This window comes from Ascaphus truei, chromosome 2 (genome assembly GCF_040206685.1).
Source record: "Ascaphus truei isolate aAscTru1 chromosome 2, aAscTru1.hap1, whole genome shotgun sequence".
In the NCBI taxonomy this organism is placed as follows: domain Eukaryota; kingdom Metazoa; phylum Chordata; class Amphibia; order Anura; family Ascaphidae; genus Ascaphus; species Ascaphus truei.
The window spans coordinates 199,090,486-199,112,222 of record NC_134484.1 but is presented as its reverse complement, the minus strand read 5'-3'; the positions used below and the strand labels follow the sequence as shown (position 1 = coordinate 199,112,222).

General features: G+C 42.1%; 1 protein-coding gene across 2 annotated transcripts in view; it reads right to left on the bottom strand.

The window, feature by feature from the left end:
• The window catches only part of RREB1 (ras responsive element binding protein 1), a 103,597-nt gene that overhangs the window by 43,255 nt on the left and 38,605 nt on the right, over positions 1 to 21,737 (bottom strand). The gene's annotated exons all lie outside the window — the stretch shown is intronic.

Sequence of the window (21,737 nt, the reverse complement as noted above, 5' to 3'; positions counted from 1 at the left end):
CTCAAGACTTTCTTCATGCCACTCAGTGATTACACTGTAACAATTTGCAACTAAGAACACTGAATGTGTCTCTTCGCTTCCTTGAACATGGATAATTCCTTAAAACTTTTTACTTGTGTAATTACTAGAAAATAATATTTTAAAATATTTTTTTTTTAAAATATGTCCAGAGAAAACACCCGCAAGTTTCAAAACTTTGCCAACTGGGTTTCTTTAGGTATAGAAACGACCCTTGAGTGCTGCGGATAATTTATCCTTTCTATATATACGCCTTTGGTCGGGTGAGGTGCACCCGGAAAAGCTACGTAAACTTTAATTCCATGTTGAGTGTCCCAGCTACAAGTGTGTACACACACACACACACACACACACACACACACACACACCTTATTGGCCAGGATAGCATATTTGCAACATAACTCCTTTAGGTAGTGTGTGTGTTTGCTTGCAATATCTAACCCCATCCTACTTCTTGTTTGTCATTCGACAGCCTCAGGGCTTGGTGGCAAAGATACTGAAGCAGCAATACATTCCAAGTAGCTGCCGTTCACATAAAAAGGAGGAAAATAGCAGAGACTGTATATGAAGAATGTGTATATAGCCTTCTCTCAGGGCTGATAACATCAGCAAGGAAGCCATGGCATGCATCCGTGTGTGTGTTGGGCAACTAACACCATTTCCAATTCTTTTTAACTCGATCTGGTTTGAAGAAGAAGGATTTCAATGAAGCAACAGGTTGCGGGGAGGGACTGATGGGCAAAGAAATGATGTGTTTGTGTGAAAACACACAGGAAATGGCAGAACCATGGCTACTCCTTTCATCTCCTCAGACTGCTGCGGTCCTCTGAAATATATCACTCCTCACAAGCCTCTCTCTTTGTTTTTGGTATGGAGGGGGGAGAAGGGAGGTGCAAAAAAAAAAAAAACAAGAAGGGGGGGGGGGGCAGAGGTGAAGAGAAGTTATTTAAAGAAAAACGAAGGATGCTGGATGAAAAGTGTCTTGTGCTGTGAAAGGGAGGAGAATAAGAGTATAAACTAGACCAGGATTTGTGAGCATAGGTCATCTCAAAAGGAACCAGTTTGCATCCAAGATGTGTACATCAAATCACAATGCTGCCTTTACTCTAGCAGTGCCTCAAGGCCAAAAATAACATGAAAAAGAAACCTGTATGGTCTTGAAAGCTCTCTTCTTTTTCTTTTTTAAAACACCCACCCAATAAATAAATAATTTTGTATTCTGGGGAGAGGCAGTACTAAAACATTTGGAATGAAGCACTAGTAAAACTCATTTTATTCGGTAACTCTGGTTTACCTAGAGTATAATATATGCTAAATAGATATTTTTCATCTGTCATACTTTCGCTGGACTAACCTCCGTTTACACAACCCCGTAATAAGCAGAGACAGTGAGTTAGAAGGGGACCCTTTACTGCCTGAGACCTTGTCATGTATTGCAGAGCAGCATGTGGTAGGAGCAAGAACACGGATGGGCTTTAATGATGTCAAACAGATGTGCCATTTTTGGAATCAAATTTCAATTTGAGGCATCAGTAGAAACTGAATAAAATCACACAAAAAAAAAAAAAACACAACAGAGTTTCTGCCTATACATGGCTTGCTGTGTAGCATCACAGTCGCTTCTCACGTGTCTCAGAAATCTGCAAGCCCCAGAGAGCAGAAAAAGGATTTCCTTCCAGAAACACACACTCAAACAATATATGTTTCACCCAATGTCAAGCCTGCCAAAAGCCATAACAATGACTGACCCTCATTTATGCCCAGGAAACTAACCCCCCCCCACCCCCCGTCCACTCCGCCTCACTGCTAATCATACAGAACAGTACCAATCACAGCGCTCACTGCACTCCCGGACGCCGCAATCTCTCCATTCTCAAACATTAAATAAAGCTTATTACAGGACCAGATCAGGCTGAATATATAGACTTCACAAAATAAAGCAAGATTAAAATGATTATATGCAACTGTATATTATGTCTTTGGTGAGGGGACAGCAGACGACATGAAGCATCCTTCCGCCAACAGCTAATCATTATTAGATCTTTTAAACAGGAGGGGAAAATACTCCGTGTGAACAGGACTTGTAGCTCAAAATGTACTTTGCCTTACATACCGAACAGAGAGAGCTAATGATTACATGTGGGATGGAGCAATAGCTTCTCTAAACCAAGGGCAGCTCTGACTCCAGATGCTTTCCTTTTGCTATGCATCCTTGTAAAACAGCCACCACCCTATTTTTTTTTCTTCTTACAGTAACACCACTCAGATAAGGGAGCCCGTCCTATCACGGAGGATTCAGCTGTGCTTTTAGCAACATGTTTACTGTAGGACTGTACTTGCAGCAGTGAAGGGGCACAGATATACAGAGACCATAGCCTAACTGCATTAAGTCACATACATCCACACATGAATGTAACCATAAATAAAAGGACACTTACTTCCATGAATCTGATCATTGAAGTATAGCTGTTGCTGCTCCAGAATTGGATGCCCTTTGTGAAATGCTCTTTTCCCCCATGCACCATAGGTTGCAAATTTAACCCATCAATGACAAAGAACCAGCAGTGCATAATGCTGGTCCAACTGGCACCAAGGGTTAATAATTAATAGTCTCATGCAGAACCAAAATACTCCACTTTACAAACTTTCTAGGCTAAATCCTTAATTAGCCATCAACAAAAAGATTAACTTATCTGCCACCAAACTAGACTAATATATGGGTCAAATCTTTCTGCAAGCAATAGGAATGGGAGACAGTCTCCCATGGACATTTTGAACACAGACCACGACCCTCTTGTTTTCCACTTATCCCCTCACTTTCACACAGTGTGTCAATGTGTGTCAATGTGTGTGTGTGTGTTACCTGCGTATCTTTTGTTACCGTACATATAGAGGTTTTACCCGCATTCTCCCATATATCTTCCCAGTCCTCCCTTGTTATTTCAGTCTGGAAGTCCAGAGCCCTCTGGTCCATATATTTATGGGCCGGGGTATCCTTTTTTGAGCTTAAACTCTGGTACAAAGATGATATCAAACCTATTTGGTATTTTTTTGTTTCACATAAATCTTCGAATCGTGTATATCTAGGAAATTCCTCATCATAGAAACCCTGGCACACAAAGTGTCGGACCTGTATATACCTAAACAGCTCAGTTTGAGGCAGACCATACTTTCTCATCAGTTCCTCAAACGACATTAGTTTGTCTTTTTCTAACAAATCTCCCACCTCCAGAATCCCTCTATGTCTCCAATTTTCAAAACCCTGACCCCGAAAACCTGGGATAAACCCTGGATTACCGAACAGGGGCGCAAGCCTAGAAGGGGTCAACATAACCTTATACTTCTTTTTTTGCCATCTGCCAAATTTTCAGAGTAAATCCAATTACTGCCTGCTCAGGCTGTCTCCCAGGCCCCGAGCCTGACCATAATAAAGAAGACAGTCCGACCGCGGCTCTAAGTGAGCTCTCCAGATCCACCCAGGCATAGCCCCCTCTCGGGGAGTGCCAATAAACCATTTATTTCATATGAGAGGCTATATAACAACATAGCTTTCAGTTTAGGCTTATGTGTCTGATCAATAACATTAATAATTTTTCTTGTGTTATCCGACGCCTGACGTTCGCTCACAAATCCCACCTGATAAAGAGTGAATGAGTCTAGGAAGTATTGGATTCAGTCTGTTGGCCAAAATTTTACTATAGCTTTTCAGATCCATATTAAGCCGTGAGATTGGCCTGTAGCTACCACAACATAAAGGGTCCTTTCCTTCTTTAGGGATCACCACTATATTCGCCTTCGTCATCTGTGGAGGGATTTGTTTTCCGCTGAGAAAAATCATTCAAATAGATACAACAGACGAGGCCCTAAAATTCCTATAACATTTTTATAATACAAATTTGAAAAACCATCTGGGCTCGGTGCCTTCAATGATTTCAAAGTGCTGACCGCCCTCTATAGCTCTACCTGGGTTATTTTTGCGTTTAAAATATTATGATCTTCCTCTGTCAATTTAGGGAGGTTACAATCTCTCAAAAAAGCCTCAATCTGTGCCAAGGCCGGGATTTTAGCATTCGGGGTTGAATTATCTACAGCAGCGGTGCGCAATCTATGGGGCGCGACCCCCAGGGGGGGCGCGAGACTGCCGACGGGGGGCGCGGGGTTTACAGAGGCCCCGCGCGCTTCCCGAAGGCACTTAAATTAAGTGCCGGGGGAGCTGCAGGGCCTCTGTAAACCATACTTACCCGTGGCTCCGGCGGCTTCCTCCCGGCGTCGCCATGGCAACGCGGCGTCAAAATGACGCTGCGAGGTCATGTGACGTCATTACGCCGGTGCGAGGGTAAGTTGGGGTTGGGGGGGGCGCGGGAGTGAGGGGACAGCCGGCAGGGGGGCGCAGGGAAAAAAGTTTGCGCCCCCCTGATCTACAGTTCCGTACAACATTTAGTAAATTCGTCTGCAATCCTTGAGGGGTTGTAAGTCACTCCTCCACCTTCTATCCTCATAGTGGGAACCGAGGCCCTTGCCCTGATCCCTCCAAGTTTGTGTGCCAATAAGCGATCCGCCTTATCTCCCTTGTCATAATACATCTGCTTAGTCCACATAAGGGTCTTCTCTACACCCTCCAGTTGTAGCCTCTCGAGTTCCTACCTAGCCCGATTCAAAATTTTATACATTTTCCAGGACAGGTTTTCAACATAATTTTTTCCGTTAAATATTTTTGTTTTCCCATTTTTATTCTCTTTCTGTATGACGCTATTGAGATGAGCTGTCCTCTATTCGTGGCCTTGTGTGCCTCCCGTAAAATTACTGTTGATTCTGCAGAACCATTGTTGGTCTGAAAAGAATTTTTAATGGAGTCTCCAATTTGTTTGCTAATCTCCAGGGAATTTAGTAATGAATCGTTTATCCTCCAATGAAATGAGAGAGTCTTAGCGAATGGGGGGGTCAAACATAATTGCCACTGGGGCATGGTCCGACCACATGATCAGCCCTATATCTGAGTGAACCAATGCTTCCAAAATATTTGGGGTTACAAATATATTATCGATTCTGGAATACGAATCGTGTGGGGGCCAATAAAAGGAATAATGTCTCTGCCCTTTATGTGAGGAATGTCAGGCATCCAACAGGCCAAATTCTTTGATTAGCAATCTAAATGTATTTGCTATACTATATATCATTGCAGAGTGAGACTGTCCTGGATGTGTGGACTTATCCACATCCGGGTCCGACACTATATTAAAATCGCCTCTCAAGATATGTAACTGTTCTCAGTCATCTCCCATAGACTCCAATGTTTCCCTTAAAAAATCAATTTGTCCCTCATTGGGCACGTATATATACACTAGTGTGATATGTAGGCCTGAGAGAAGACTATGGACCACGTGACCTCCCTTCTTGGTCTCTCAAGCGCCAATATCAGAAACGGGATATCCTGTTTTATGAAAATCGCAACCTCCCTTTTCTTGTTAGTAAAAGACGAGTTAAATGCTACGGGGTATGTCCCGCCAAAAGTATTTGGGGGTTTCTGGGTGTCAAAATGCATCTCTTGCAGAAAAACAATATCTGCTTTCCGTTTCCTAAATTCTTTTAGGGCCAGCCTACGCTTACCATTACTATTCAGGCCCTTAACATTCAAGGAAACCAAATGCAATGGCACTTAACTAGGCATTCCCGGTGTCATCTCTCTTCCATGTGAAGATTGTGCTCGAGAAACTTTAATGGTTGTGGTGGGCAAATGGGAAAAGGAAAAAAAGGGGAGGAACTGTCCCACTTTGGGAACTTGGGAAAGAACAAAAACAACAACAACAAAAAACAAGATGAGTGTAACCAGCCACTCATCCCAATTTTGCGGCCAGACCCTACATGGTCTGACTTGGCGGGCATATGACCCTACTTTTGGCGTCCTGACGTCGGGCATACAGGTCTCCCTCCCACTCCGCCCCCTGCTACTCTCGACCTCCTGAACGCACCTCCGCTTTAACTTGGTCCGGATATAGAAGCTCAACAAATACAATACCAACCAACTGTGGAATACAAACATACTTTTCATACTATATACAGGCATACCCCGCATTAACATACGCAATGGGACCGGAGCATGTATGTAAAGCGAAAATGTACTTAAAGTGAAGCACTACCTTTTCCCCACTTATCGATGCATGTACTGTACAGCAATCGTCATATACGTGCATAACTGATGTAAATAACGCATGTGTAACAGGATCTATAGTCTCCCCGCTTGCGCACAGCTTCAGTACAGGTAGGGAGACAGTATTGCTGTTCAGGACGTGCAGACAGGCGCATGCGTGAGCTGCCGTTTGCCTATTGAGCTAGATGTACTTACTCGCGAGTGTACTTAAAGTGAGTGTCCTTAAACCGGGGTATGCCTGTAACAACTAGAGGTGTAAGCAATCTGATTAATTTCGGGTAGAAATTGCTCTCGTCCTTCAATAGAGCTTATCATTCTTTGTGTCTGTAACCCGGGTTACAGTGTGGTGCCGAACTACCCTAAAAAAACTCTTCATAGTTTTTGTGCTGAGGCCCGCTCACCCACCACCTGTGTCCCAAGTCCATTCCTTCACCAGCTTCATCTGCAGCAGACCGGCTCTCAGGTAGTGGACAGTAGACTCCAGACCACGGACAAGACTATCCCTATAATAGAATATTAAAAAAAACCACAAAGGGCAATAGGGAGAAAGTAGAAAGAAGAGAAACAAAGCTGCCGATCTAATGTAGATTTCTTTGGGCCGGCACGTGTTGACAGCCCATCGGCAAGGGCTGCCACCGTGGACCCCTGCTCAGGGGAACCCAGGAGGGCCCCTCCAAAAACATAGACGTTCGAGACTCATCTCCGGGCCATCGCCCCTTGGTCGGTTGTTCATCCTCTGTATTCTCACCACGAGTTCCTCGCTGCCAATCTGATCCATCCTTGGGGGCCAGATTTAAAGCTGATAGAAAAGAAGAAGATTCCTCAGGATAACGAAGCGAGATCTGTTTGTCCTTGTGCTTGACTATAAGATGGAACGGGAAGGCAGACCAATCAAAAATCCCCTTCTCATGAAGTAAGTTTCGCTGTCACCGGACGCGGTCCTCTTCGGCGATCTATTGTCAGCCTGGACAGATCCTGGAATATCTGGATAGAGTCATTCTCAATTTCAATTGAGCCTCTATTTCTGCAACCCTTTATAATCTTTTCCTTGGTCGCATATTGATGGAGCCTTAGAACCACATCCCTGCTTCTTTTGGGATGGTCAAATCTCAGACCCAACGCTCTGTGAACTCTGTCCATCATAAGCTCATTATCTTGTAGTTTGGGATCAATTGACAAAAAGAGCCTTTTAAGATATGGGTGCAGGGCTTCCGCAGACACTGATTCAGAGATACGGTGAATTCGTAAATTCTGCTTTCGTTCCCTGTTCTCAAGATCATCCATACCATCTCGCATAGCTCTTATCTCTTCGCTGAGACACAGGACCTCATCGTCAGTATTTGCCTGGTTGTGTAAGGTGACAACCATTTTGTTATCCAGCTCCGTGGTTCTCTTAGCCAGCGAAGAAACTTCTGCCTTAAATTCTGTTACAGCTCTGTCCAGAGCTGACTGAAAACACTCTTGTATTTCTCTAAGCGTCGTCTGAAGATCCTGCTTTGTAATCATTGTGTCTCCCTCTGCAGTGACTCTCTCTCTCTCTCTCTGTAGCATTTCTCACCTCTGAATCTTTGGCTACTGTGTTTGCTGAGTTTCTCAGCGTTGCCCGTCTCTCTAGAGCCTCTTCCTCCAGCCCAGCAGCCTGTCTATCTCCCGGTCTGGGGATGGTGCTGCGCACTCCCGTGTACTTGCGTCGGTGCCATCTTTGTTTTTTCTTCTCAGCCATCGTCGACTGTACCCGGCCGAAACAGTAGAGATCCTGGGTCTCCGGCTTCCCGAGGGGCATCTCCGCTACTTCCCCCGACTGCTGCTGCGGCAAGCGGATCACGAAAAGGTGCAGATCAGGGGTTATATCAAATTATGCTGGCGAAGTGCACGGAGCTGTGCTAGCAAACGTGCATCCGCGGTGACGTCACGCGCGCGTCCACCATAAGTTATATTTCTAAGGTCTGCTTTCATAACTGTTCCTAGAAATGAGTACTTCCCTTTACTTAGCCTTTGCTGTGTGGTGTCCTGTTATGGAGTGTGTGAAAACCAATCAGAACGCTGCACAGTCATTACAACAATCTTTTGGGCCTTATAATCTGACCAAACGTTACACATTTGTCACCTTAATGACCTACCCTCCAACTGTCCCCATTAAACAGGTACTGTACCCATTTTTATATATAGTGTACCTGTTGAAACGTGCTGTACCAGTTTCTGCAAGTGGCTGAAGCTTGGAACCTGCAGCTAGTAAAGGAGCTCGGAGATTGAGGATTTAGAATCGGATAACAATGGTTAGGGGGAATGTAACACCCCTGCTATGTTATATAGCCTGCTTATGAGTTACTTGCCTGGAAACTCCCTCATCCCACTCGGACGCAGCGTATAAAATGTACCAATTTTCCTGTTCCAAGCATTGGAGGGTCTGTAATGAGTGACTGTTAAGTCAGGAGTGCTGAACACCGGTCTTCAAGCCCTCCCAACAGGTCTGGTTTTCAGGATATCCCAGCTTCCGCACAGGTGGCTCAATCACTCCCTGCTGCCGCACAGATGGCTCGATCAGAGGCTCAGTCGAAGCACAGAAGCGGGGACTAATTGAGTCACCTGTACTGAAGCTGGGATATCCTGAAAACCTGACCTGTTGGGGGTGCGTGAGGACTGGAGTTGAGCACTCCTTACTTAAGCAACCTTCCTCTTTCAGTGAGATACCGGCTGGGGATATGGCAGACAAAAGTATAAGGAAGGTGAGGACGTGGCTAGAATGGAGGACCACTCTTCTGCAGGTAACTAATCATCGGTCAAGTTAAAAAAACACACCCAACCTGATGGTTTCTCACAAGTTTTTTTTTTTTTTTTACAAAACATTTTTAAAGTCCCTTGAAAAGGGTTTCCTAAAATTTGATATATCACAAAAAAAAGCAACATACTTTTTATTTTTCTCTTAACAAGAATTAGAGAGTTTACATGGATCTGTGTCTTATGGTCGACTTGTCATAAAGTAGGTTGAAAATATGCATATTTAAGCAAAGCCATCCGTAGTTTGAATTATAGGCATGTCAGTCAGAAAGATATTAAAGCAATGAATTTGAATCCAAGTTAAAAATATATCTAAATCTCCCAGGTGCTATGGCATTTGATCATATGTTTGGAAATAGATTGATACAGAAGGATATCCTGGGACTTAACATGGTCTCCTTTAATCAGAAAGCAAGTTTGCTTCTTTGTTGATACTGCTCGCATAAAATGGCCGACACTTTCGTGGCCCACTGTGGAATGTACATTATATTCTCCATGGGGTTCAGCCACTGTCCAACAAGCTCACCCTTTTATTAGGAAAAATGTGTGTTTTCTTTAAAATGTCAGAAAGTAGAGTTGACAGAAATGTTCCTCCGGAGATGTTGTGCTACTGTACATACAGCTTGGGAAAAACTGCTCCCCCCTTCTAAACGTGAAGACTGCAGTTGTTCCTTTAGCAGCCTTCGTGGCTTTCACTCTCTCAGCGAGACGAGGGAAGCCTAGCTGCAGCAGTGGGAGAAAAAGAGGGGGGCTTTTTATCTTTTGCTGACGGTGCAGCAATATGGAGCTGAATTTCCTGCTGCTGTGAACGATGCTGCTGCTCTTGGCTGAAGAGGGTTGTTCAGCTGGTTTAAATATTACTGCCTGAAGCTTTGGAAAGCTGCCCAAGTCAAGCATCTTCCCAGAAGCCCTTTCAGCACGCAAGTCTCTTGGTCTGATGTTCCGTGCCCTCTTGGGGGGTCAGAAAGCTTATGGATACCTAGCCCTCTGCAGCTCTGGCTAGAGTTAACCCGTTCACTGCCTGAACAGTAGATAGCACTGTAGGACATTTGGGCTGCTAGACCTGTTCTATTGGGAGCAAGAGGGTAAGATTGACCCTTCTGTGATGATGGCAGATCAGCTTTGGTTGGCTTTAAAAATAATTGGTATGGAGGATGAAGAATAAAAGAACGCAATTCTTCCCATGCGCTTTCATCTATTATAAGTCGCCAGTCACTTTATCCACATTACAGAGTTGCCGATCGAGAAAGGAGCTAAAAGGAAGTGATTCTCACCAATTCGGTTTGCCAATATCAAAAACTTGTCACACGATACTGTAAAATGTATGTATGTATCTATATTAACATAGCACCATTAAAGTACATAGCGTTTCACAGCAGTAATACACGACATAATGATATAACGTAACAAATACAAATAACACAAAGGGAATAAGTGCTTCAGACATAAAAGTAGCATTAGGAAAACGAGTCCCTGCCCCAAAGAGCTTACAGTCTAATTGGTAAGTAGGAAGAACGTGCAGAGACAGTAGGAGGGTATTCTGGTAAGTGTGTCTGCAGGGGCCACGGTCTACGTATGAAGTGTAAAGTATCAGCCACAGATCTACCCATATGCTTCATTACGGAGGTGGGTTTTAAATTCAGACTTAAAGGTGGATAGAGAGGGGGCTAGTCGGGTATTGAGGGGAAGGACATTACAGAGGTGTGGGGCAGTCAGTGAGAAAGGTTCAAGGTGGGAGAGGGCTTTATATACAAAAAAGGGGTAGAGAGAAGACATCCTTCAAGCAGAACACAAGTCGGGATGGTGCATAGCGAGAAATTAGGGCTGCAATGTACGGCGGGCAGAAGAGTGTAAGCCTTAAAAGTGAGGAGGAGAATTGTCAATTATGCCATTGATTCGAGAACCTTTCGGTAGCTGTGGTTGAAGGAAGGATCTTAACTTGGTTAGTATTCAATTAAAATAAAAATTGAAACCAAGAATTAAGGAGATAGATAACAAGTTACGCAAATACTGCTCCTGTATGTATCTTACAGCTGTACAACAGGAGTTTATTTAAGCAACTCTTTTTTGAGACCTTCATAGTGCTGTGGTTTACAAATAAAAATCAGTGTTCAAATGAAAAAAAAGTTACGGCCATAAATGTCTACATTGAAGCAGAATGGGACGATATGACATGGCCGTTTTGTCACAGGGCTTAGGCTTTGGGGTCAAGGTTAGGAATATTATGGTTAGGGGTTAGCGATTAGGATTAGGGGTTAAAATCCTAGATTGCCGTTATTGGCATTACACAAAACGGCCTGAAATCCCCCAGACTCCACGGGTAATCTGCAGTGGCGAACTGTCTTGGCGACCAAATGGCCTCTGCAAACTGTCCGAGACCCACATTTAACCCCCACATAACAGAATATATTAAAATTGCAATCAAAATGAAAGCACTCATTTATGTAGCACATTCACAACCATAACTTATTTTAGGAATTCAGTTCTACACATCACTTGCTGGTGTTCAATGTAACCCTGTCTTGCAGAAGGGCCAGCAATCCATTAAATACCCTCTGCATTAGGCTACTGGTGCTCCTGCCAGGGAAAGGGCTACAGTGCACTTTGGGCATCTTCAATAGTAAAAAGGGTAGATAAGGGTTCAGAATAAATAATCCTACTATTAGTTCTTATATTTGCACTGGTAAATACAAAGCTTTAGAAGCATTTGTGAGTAAGAGAAGCATGAAATGCTTGTGCACGTATATCTAACTGCAATCACAAAGTTAACAGAGCTGGTAGGGGTTTCTTTTCTCTATACTCCTACTTGTCAGACACGAGCTTTGAAGTGGCCTTCAGGTCTGGAGTTCTGGTTGCGACCTTGGGCAAATCCCTTTATCTATGTGTCTAAAGGTACAGGGGGGGTGGGGGTGGGGGGGGGGAATCAGGACGTCGATTGGGGGTGGAAATAACTGTACCGTGTATTGTCCTCAAACACAATGTAGTGTAAAATGGCAGACCAATACAAAAATAAAATGTTATTATTGTTACCAACAATTGCAACTTGAGGCTCGAGCGCATACCGTCAAGGACAGAGACAATCGGGAATGAACAAGTCTCTGAACTACAAAAAGATTGTCATTTAGCTTGTGGGTTTACATGTTCAATCCATTTAATCTGCCTTTATTGTGAACATCACATGTGGTGTGAAGATATAAAACCAAGCGATCCCAATACACAAGGGGGTCACATTTTAGATGGTCAGCTCTTTTGGAGAATCCTTTAGCCTTTATGAAATCGCGTTCATTCTGATATTTGCCATTATATAAATATAAAATTTTAAAAACACTCGAATGTTTTACTATGAAAATAGTTTTACTTCTCAAGAAAAATAAATGTAAGAAGAGAAAAAAATAGTAATGCAAAAGATTCAAAATACCTAATTAGGGCAAGATTGTATGTGTTACAGAGGTTTGTCAGACCAAGGTGGTGTCTGGGTGAGGCAACCCTGGATCCCAGAGTAACAGTACACCAGCATAAACAAACCTTTCAGCATCAGGAAGCACCAAGACAACAGCTCTCTAGGCAGCACAGCAGGTCTTCTAACTGTACCATTTAACACCTAGGATTGATAAACCCAGTTCACATCCCTCTGCCCCACCCATTTCAAAACACACCACACACACATATCCTTGTGTTGCCTACTCTTTTAACCCTATCACTGCAAGACCCTATCACTGGTACCCAGTCTTTATAAAACTACCCACCCCAAGAAACATTTATTCTGCCTTTGTGCCCCCTCCATCCCGTCACTCTGACCTCCCCCCATGTAAGTCTACTGGGTCCTATTAGACTGGGAACACCGGGACGAGGGGAAGGTTCCACATAGCTGGACAAGTTGCACCCCCTTTTTCAGCCCAATTGCCAAATCCATTCATATATTTTTTGGTTCTGTTCCTATGAAATATGGATGCGAAAAACATGTTCTCTGGAGCTTAGAGATAGACCGTTTCATGTAGCAACATATACTGAAATTGCAGTAAGTCAAAATCCCTCAGCAACAGGACACATTGACCCATATTCTATCAAGTCCTACAGCGACGTCACATAGAAAGGCCCCATTGAAGTTGTTGCTCATTTGCATGGTATTACCCAGAATCCCTGGGAAGCATTGTATGCTGAGTGACTTTGGGGAAAGGCAGGTTTGTGGACCCGAGACATGTGAATGTGCTCATGTGTTTGTTTTTAAGTCTTTTCTGGGGCTTTCCGTATCGCCAGACCGGCAATACAGGCATACCCCGGTTTAAGGACACTCACTTTAAGTACACTCGCGAGTAAGGACATATCACCCAATAGGGAAACGGCAGTGCACGCATGCGCCTGTCAGCACGTCCTGAACAGCAATACCAGCTCCCAACCTGTGCGCAAGCGGGGAGACTATAGAGCCTGTTACAAATGCATCATTTACATCAGTTATGCACGTATATGACGATTGCAGTACAGTACATGCATCGATAAGTGGGAAAAAAGTAGTGCTTCACTTTAAGTACATTTTCGCTTTACATACATGCTCCGGTCCCATTGCGTACGTTAATGCGGGGTATGCCTGTATAGCATTTTGTAGACTAAGAGCCAATGTGTCCTATTGCTGAGGGCTTTCGACTTGCTGAAATTGCAATATCTGCTGCGACATGGAACTGCCCCATTAAACAAGCCTTTTCAAGCTGCACACAACCATTTAATATATCTGTGTGTTGCTTTTGGCTACTTTTAAAGGTCTTTCCTTTCAGGAAATATAACTGGAATTGGGTCTGTTTTTTTACATCTCCAACTATGGAAGTATTGGATGATTATTTAGTATTTCGAATTAAAAAAAAAGAAAGAAATAAAGTGTGCCTTTGTTTAAAAAAAAAAAAAAAAAGAGTTTTATTCTTCAAAATGTAAATTTATTTGCCTTTATTTATTTAGAGGTATGGTTGCTTTAAAACAGCTTGTGATGCCAACAATGCATTGCACTGGCTCCTTGGACAGCAAAGGAGTTAAAGTAGATAACACCTTTAAGCAGATTCTTATCTTGGACAGTGGTGTCTATGGAATGTAGAATGTTCCCTGGGTGATGATGCACTCCTGTCATGTACAGACACATTTCTGCATTCGCTTCCAGTAAACAGAAACTTTTGAAATGATGAATATGGGCTAGTGTTTGGAACAGGATTCTGACAGAACAGGACCTGGGCAAAAAAAAAAAAAAAAAAGAAGGAAATATAGTGGCCCAGTTCCCCTTACTCAAGGGTAAAATTATAATTCTTCCATGTATGTCACCTACAATTAATATTGTATTGTATGTCTTTATTTATACAGCGCCAAAAGTGTACTTAGCGCTTCACAAAGTATACAGTACAGGGAAGTATAATAATACAGTAAGCGCAGCAAAATCAGACAATAGGAAAGGAATCCCTGCCGCGAAGAGCTTACAATCTAAGAGGTATGATGGGAGAGTTACAGAGACAGCAGGTGAGGGAATAAGTGCTGTAGATAGAAGTGCTTGGCCACAATGAGTGGTAGGGCTGTGGGTGTGAGACAATAGCCATGAGTGCAGACTATTGGGATGCTTGATTTCTGGGGCTAGTTTTAAGGTTAGTCAGTATTAAATCAGAAGGTTAACACCATTTACGGGGGAAGAGATGGCAGGGAAGCGAGGGTGAGAGTAAGTGTGTATGTCTTGGTTCTGTCGTGCTGCTGTGTACCAGAATGATATCAGAATTATCTTCTCAGAGTCTCGCTGATTTCTAGCCTCAGTCTCTTATGGACATCAATGGAGTCGCACCAATAAAAAATTAAAAAACACTAAAAAAAAAAAATAGGAAAAAAGCACTTTACCATGTGAATGCCATTTCTGGCCTAGAAACCACAAATTTCCCAGAGTTTGGTCCCTGGAGTTTGACATCCCAGTTATATCTTTGCAAATGGCTGCCACGTCCTCTTGTACAGAGGTAACAGGAGAAGTTATACGGGACAAAACCGTTCGTTTTTTAAGGGGCTTTACTTTTGCGATTATATATTTTTTCAAAGGGGCTGTTCCTTTATGATTCGCTCTAGCACGTTAGGCCGCGTCCATAGTGCATATGTGCATAGTGCGCGCACATACGCTACAGGGAGACCGGCGCTTCGCGATATATTTCAAGTGTGCCGCCAGGTCACGGAGAAGAGCAGAAGCTAGCGCATTCCACTATGGATGCGGCCTTAAAAAAAAAAAAAGGCAGAACTGAATTCATCCATTGGCAAGACAGGAGAGCCATTAGAAGGTACAGTGCCATTAGAAGGTACAGTGCCATTAGAAGGTACAGTGCCATTAGAAGGTACAGTGCCATTAGAAGGTACAGTGCCATTAGAAGGTACAGTGCCATTAGAATGTACAGTGCCATGAGAAGGTACAGTGCCATTAGAAGGTACAGTGCCATTAGAATGTACAGTGCCATTAGAAGGTACAGTGCCATTAGAAGGTACAGTGCCATTAGAAGGTACAGTGCCATTAGAATGTACAGTTAGGATGTGCAGTGCCATTAGAATGTACAGTTAGGATGTGCAGTGCCATTAGAATGTACAGTTCAAATGTGCAGTGCCATTAGAATGTGCAGTGCTATTAGCATGTACAGTTAGGATGTGCAGTAACATTAGAATGTACAGTGCCATTAGAATGTGCAGTGCCATTAGAATGTACAGTTAGGATGTGCAGTGCCATTAGAATGTGCAGTGCTATTAGCATGTACAGTTAGGATGTGCAGTGCCATTAGAATGTACAGTTAGAATGTGCAGTGCCATTAGAATGTGCAGTTAGAATGTGCAGTGCCATTAGAATGTGCAGTTAGAATGTGCAGTGCCATTAGAATGTACAGTTAGGATGTGCAGTGCCATTAGAATGTACAGTTAGAATGTGCAGTGCCATTAGAATGTGCAGTTAGAATGTGCAGTGCCATTAGAATGTGCAGTTAGAATGTGCAGTGCCATTAGAATGTACAGTGAGAATGTACAGTGCCATTAGAATATACAGTGCTATTAGAATATACAGTGCCATTAGAAGAATGTGCATTCTCCTTGAACCTTTATGATTCAAAGTATTTACTGATTTAAAACAATTCAATAATGAGTCCCGGCATTGTTTTTCCATTGTTAAACTGATGCAGAAAGTCCCCAACAGAGTTCATTTTAAGACTGAACAAGCTCTCTCCTCCAAAATGGGGATGAAACGAAATTATTTGCACTGGCCCTATTTTGTAGCAGGCCGCTTTGCATCGCTTTATTCTTCAAGCATCCCCTTCCTTGCCAGCTCTCCAGGAAGATGAGAACTGTATTAGAATATCACTTGTTGGGAGACAGAGGAAACTACTCCAACAAGATGCATTCACAGCCGCTTCCTGTGTTCGACACCTCATGGGTCTGGCCTATTGTTGATATCCCACCCCCACCTCCACACATTATTAGTGTCAACTGCCTTTTAATGCCTATACACCTTTAGCAATGCACTGTAACACCAAAATCACGCAGTGGATACAGCATTATGAGCTGTAAAAGGGTCACAGTTCACCAAGGACATTGTGTGGTTTTTGGGCGAGGCACATTCCACCTCCCAAGGTACTTCAGCTGTGAAGCAAGACAGTGGAAAACACAGAGGCACGGCATAGATCCACACAGCTCATAACGAAATATCGGAAGTCTTAAGAGTCCAGTAACAAATGCAGCATTGTGTGCCCATTGTGCATACATTTTATGTAAATGTATCATCAATGCTTCCTAAAAACTGTTCCTGCACTTGTTCATTCAGGAAAGGAGGAGGGCTTATGTGCCAAACCATAAAACAGAAGTTCCCACATCTTCGACCTGCACTCTAACCGTGTACTAATCTCTGAGAGGCAGAGAAAGAACCATACGATTCACATGTGGATAGGAAGGTACCAGTGATGGAAAATGCCACAATTGAGGTCAGCTCCAACCTAGGAGCTGGCACAGCTCTGTGGTACACATGGAGCAGCAGCACAGTTGATTTAAAACCAAGAATTGTACATTAAAAGTAATATATATATATATATACACACACACACACACGTGTATTTGTGCGAGCTTTCGAGATACACTGATCTCTTCTTCGGTCGCTACGTCACTGAGGAAGCAATAGCAATAGCGAAACGCGTCTGACGGTTTTTGGTTACCGCAGGCCACCGTAGTGAGGAGTTTGACTTTCCAGTTTTTTTGGCCAGCATCTCGCCGGTTGCGCATGCGCATGCGCAACGGAACAGGGGCTGTGCAAGGTGTGTGCGGAGAGGAAAGGCAGACGGAGAAAGACCCAGCCCGTGCACGGGCGTTTGGACATCTTTTCTGCGGCCAGCTGAACTCCACGCACGGACAGGAAGAATCTGCCAGCTGGAAACCAGACAACACAAGACACCCCCCATCTCTGAAAGGGACGCTCTGTGGAGTCTGGCTACATCTCCTCCCTATGCCAATATTATTTGGCCGCTTGTGAGTTTTTAATCTCTATTGTTTTATATGTTAATAAATTGTATTACACTATTTTTTCCCTTTTCCCTATTTCTCTGAGGAAAACATCAGGAGGCATCCCCTCACCCTCAACCCATCCCCCCCTCCAGAGGAGTAGTCATCTGATCAAGATTAGATACCTGATGTGAGTGTGTCTCCTCCCACATTGAATGTTCACTGTCTACCCCCCTGAATGAAGAAGTGAGATATATATGTTTACTGAATTTTTTTCTCACTGTGGTCCCCCTCTCTCTTTTATTTCCTACGTTTTATATGCCCTGGAGCCACAAGCAGAACAACACGCCTGAGGATCCTTCCCCTTTTTCTACTGTACATCTATACAGAGGTTGGTGAATCACCTCTGAGAGACTCGGGCAGCGGAACTGCATTGTGTAAAGGACTGAAACTACATATTGAACAGTAGGATATTCCTTTTGGCGCAACTTCTCTATTTTCCCTAAAACGTGTGTATATATATACGTGTGGGTGGGTGTGTATACATACGTACGTGTTTATGTGTGTGTGGGTGGTGTACATATTGGAATATTTTATATATATATATATATATATATATATATATATATATATATATATATATACACACACACACACACACACACACATATTGGAATTATATATATATATATATATATATATATATATATATATATATATATATATATATATATATATATATATATATATATATATATATATATATAAAGTGTTCGACAAACCTATACATTTGCGAGTGGATTTAACATCGTGGCGAGCGCCTATTTGCCCAAGCAGCACACGTTTAGTACTAGGTGGCGAGTAGATTTTTTTGGTGATTTGTCGACCACTGTAATATATATATATATACATACACACACACACATATATATATATACACACATATATATACCATTACATATATATACACATATACAGTATTCGACAAATCCATTAAAATACAGGCCCGTGGCGACTGGATTTGACCCCGTGGCGATCTTCTCATGGCCGACACCAAGCAGGGCGGGATTGGGAGAGGGACTAGGTGGCGAGTAGATTTTTGGGTGATTTGTCAACCACTGCACATACATATATATATATACATACACATATATATATATATATATATATATATATATATATATACATACACATATATATATATATATACATACATATATATATATATATATATATATATATATATATATATATATATATATATATACACATACATACATACATACATACATACATACATACATACATATATATATACACACACACACACACACACACACACACACACACATATATATCCAACAGATTGCCTTCCAAGCAGGGAAAGCAAAGAAACAGCACTCAGTAGTATGTAGCAAAAAGATTGTATTCAAACAACATGACAGCACATGTGTAAACCAAAGTTTCGGTCAAAAAAAATAAATACCCGCAACAGATTGCAATGATAACGGACACTAAAGTCAGGTAAATAAGATGATAAATGTATAATCACCCATGATGGTGCAAACGGGAAGTAAATATATAACAAGAAAAACACAGGACCCTTAAAACAGCACTCTAGTATGTACAAAAAAAGTACACAATTTTATTGTAACAATATCAGAAAAAATATATACAACGTAAAATTAAAATTCAAAAAGGATTTCATTACGTCAGGAATTTAAATTTTATGTTGTATATATTTTTTCTGATATTGCTTGAATAAAATTGTGTACTTTTTTGGACACACTAGAGTGCTGTTTTAAGGGTCCTGTTTGTTTCTTGTTGTATATATATATATAAATATATATATATATATATATATATATATATATATATATATATATATATATATATATATATATATATATATATATAAACATTCACACACACCAATCGCCTTATTTACACAGTGATAACGTAGTTCGTGCAACTTTGCAACTCTGAAGAGAGAGAAAAAAAAATAATGCCAGTTGAGTGGCACACGGGTCCTGAGAGATAGTAATGGCAGCAATTGTTCGGCTATGTTACACGGTCCATGACGTTCTGTATTCTATTCTTAATGTGTGTGAAAATACAAAGGGCTGCACGTTTTGGAAGGCTGTGGCAGTTTTTGTGAGCACAGGGTCCCAGCACAAGGATACCGTTTGTCTGTTTGAGAGAGTCTTCCTGCAAATAATGACTTACAGCTGGAGCATGCTGTCCTCCAGCATCATCTGTCTCGCACAGCTTCATTCTTTTCCCCGTTTTAGTTTCTCGCCTACCCTCATGTCCCCCCAGTTGCCTTTTACCAGGAACAATGCAAGCCGTCTGAATGTATTTATCAATTATGAAGGTACTGCAAGGAAAAAAAGGGGTTACAGGCGCAAACCACTATAACCTACTTTATTTTTTACAGGATTGGAAACAGGGGGCCCTCCAGAGCTCAACTGCACCATTTCCAGCTCCAGGGACCCACTGATTTCCAAGATACTGACTAGTGAAGTTACTGGTATTACTTCCTGCTTCTTAAAATATTTTTTTTTTTAATGGCTATCCAAAAGGAAGCCAAAACTGATGATATTGCAGCTTACAGTTGGCCCGAGATGTTGCAGCCATTTTGTTTCCCCAAAGGTAGAGTTAAACCTGGTAAATCCACAGGTAAGTACCTCGGGACTTGAGGGGGCCCCATTGCTGAAAAGAGTGGCATTTGACAATTTGGCATGAAATTAATCAATATTAACTTCTTTACAGTGGCTTGATTTTTTTTTCTCGTTTCACCTTTCTGAAGTGGGGCGATCTCCAGAGCAAAGCTGGGTTAGTATAACAGCCAAGCGACCCAAGGTTTAGCTTGGTTTCTCCCAGCCCCTTTGGGATATAAAAATGGCTGCCAGCAACAGCATGCAAGAGAGCCAATGAGTAGAAGGAACATTATCATGTTACACAGCCTTGCCTAACAGAGCCGGTACACCTCTTAACACCAGCTTACTCCTTATAGTAAAAAAAATAAAGTGAACACTGGAGAGATGATAAAAAACAAAACAACTTTGATGAGAGATATATATGTTACTGTAAACAAAATACTTATTCTTGCATTGTCATGGTGTGTTGTTCCTGGGTGTTGCTTTACTTCGAATGGATGCTCAATAGGACAGCATGTGCAACTTACAGTCACATACTCATCTGTGCTCACTTCTCATAAGCTTTGCAAAGGACAAGTTGCGTTGATTCATAGAGAAGCATCTCATGTTAGGAACAAGAAATATATATATATATATATATATATATATATATATATATATATATATATATATATATATATATATATATATATATATATATATATACACACACATTTTTTTTTTTTTTTTATACACACACACACACACACACACACACACACACACACACACAAAAACACTTCTGGGGGGTGGAATAAATGATTGCTATATCCAATCATAAAAAACGAATATTTCTACTACTTGATGGTGTATTTTATTATTTGTAGGGAACATATTTCAAAGTAACCCATCGCGGATGCTTGCCAGGTCAGAGTTGTTTATTTTGTCCTTAACGTTTGAGGCAAGATGTTTAGAGCTGTCATACTTTGCACAAAGGATGTCTAACGAGGTGGGGAGGGAGGAGGGGGGAGAAACTCCAGGCCACAGTTTGAAGGACAGGAACAGTTTTAGCAACATGTGCAGGTTCACACAGTAGCTCATTTTTAGCCTTGGCGCTCAGAAGACAAAAAGGTTTAACCTGTTCAATGCTGGAAGTGCTTGCCGTGTACAGTAACGTGGACCACTGAAGGCATTGCGGCCCATGTGTAATAAGCGGTGCTATTAAATAAAAGCTCTTCCAATGCTGGAAGAGACCTTAAGGTCTATTCACTTGAATGGGCTGCAAGGCGTCTTCTGGCGCCAGCAGGTGTCTTATGAAAGAACAAATATTTGCCAATGTCAATTAAAGATGCCGTCCTAACTTGCTAGAAGTTTGTGCAAATTGCCTTGATATTTCCTTCTTCAGTATCCCTATATCATGCTGAAATTCTTTGCTAGATTTGTACTATACAAAAGATAGCTCAAAGTCCCAAAGTCCCAGATGTATTATATAATTGAGGCCACATTAACGGCAACGTTGTTATGGCTGTGCTGTATTCTACCTATAGCCCTTCATAGCTTGCTAGAATACCAAGACTTTTTTTTGCATAGCCCCAAATATCACGTAACATTCATTGTTTTTACAAATCTAGTACAGGTAGGGTTGCCAGGTGTCCGGTATTGAACCGGACTGTCCTGTATTTGGA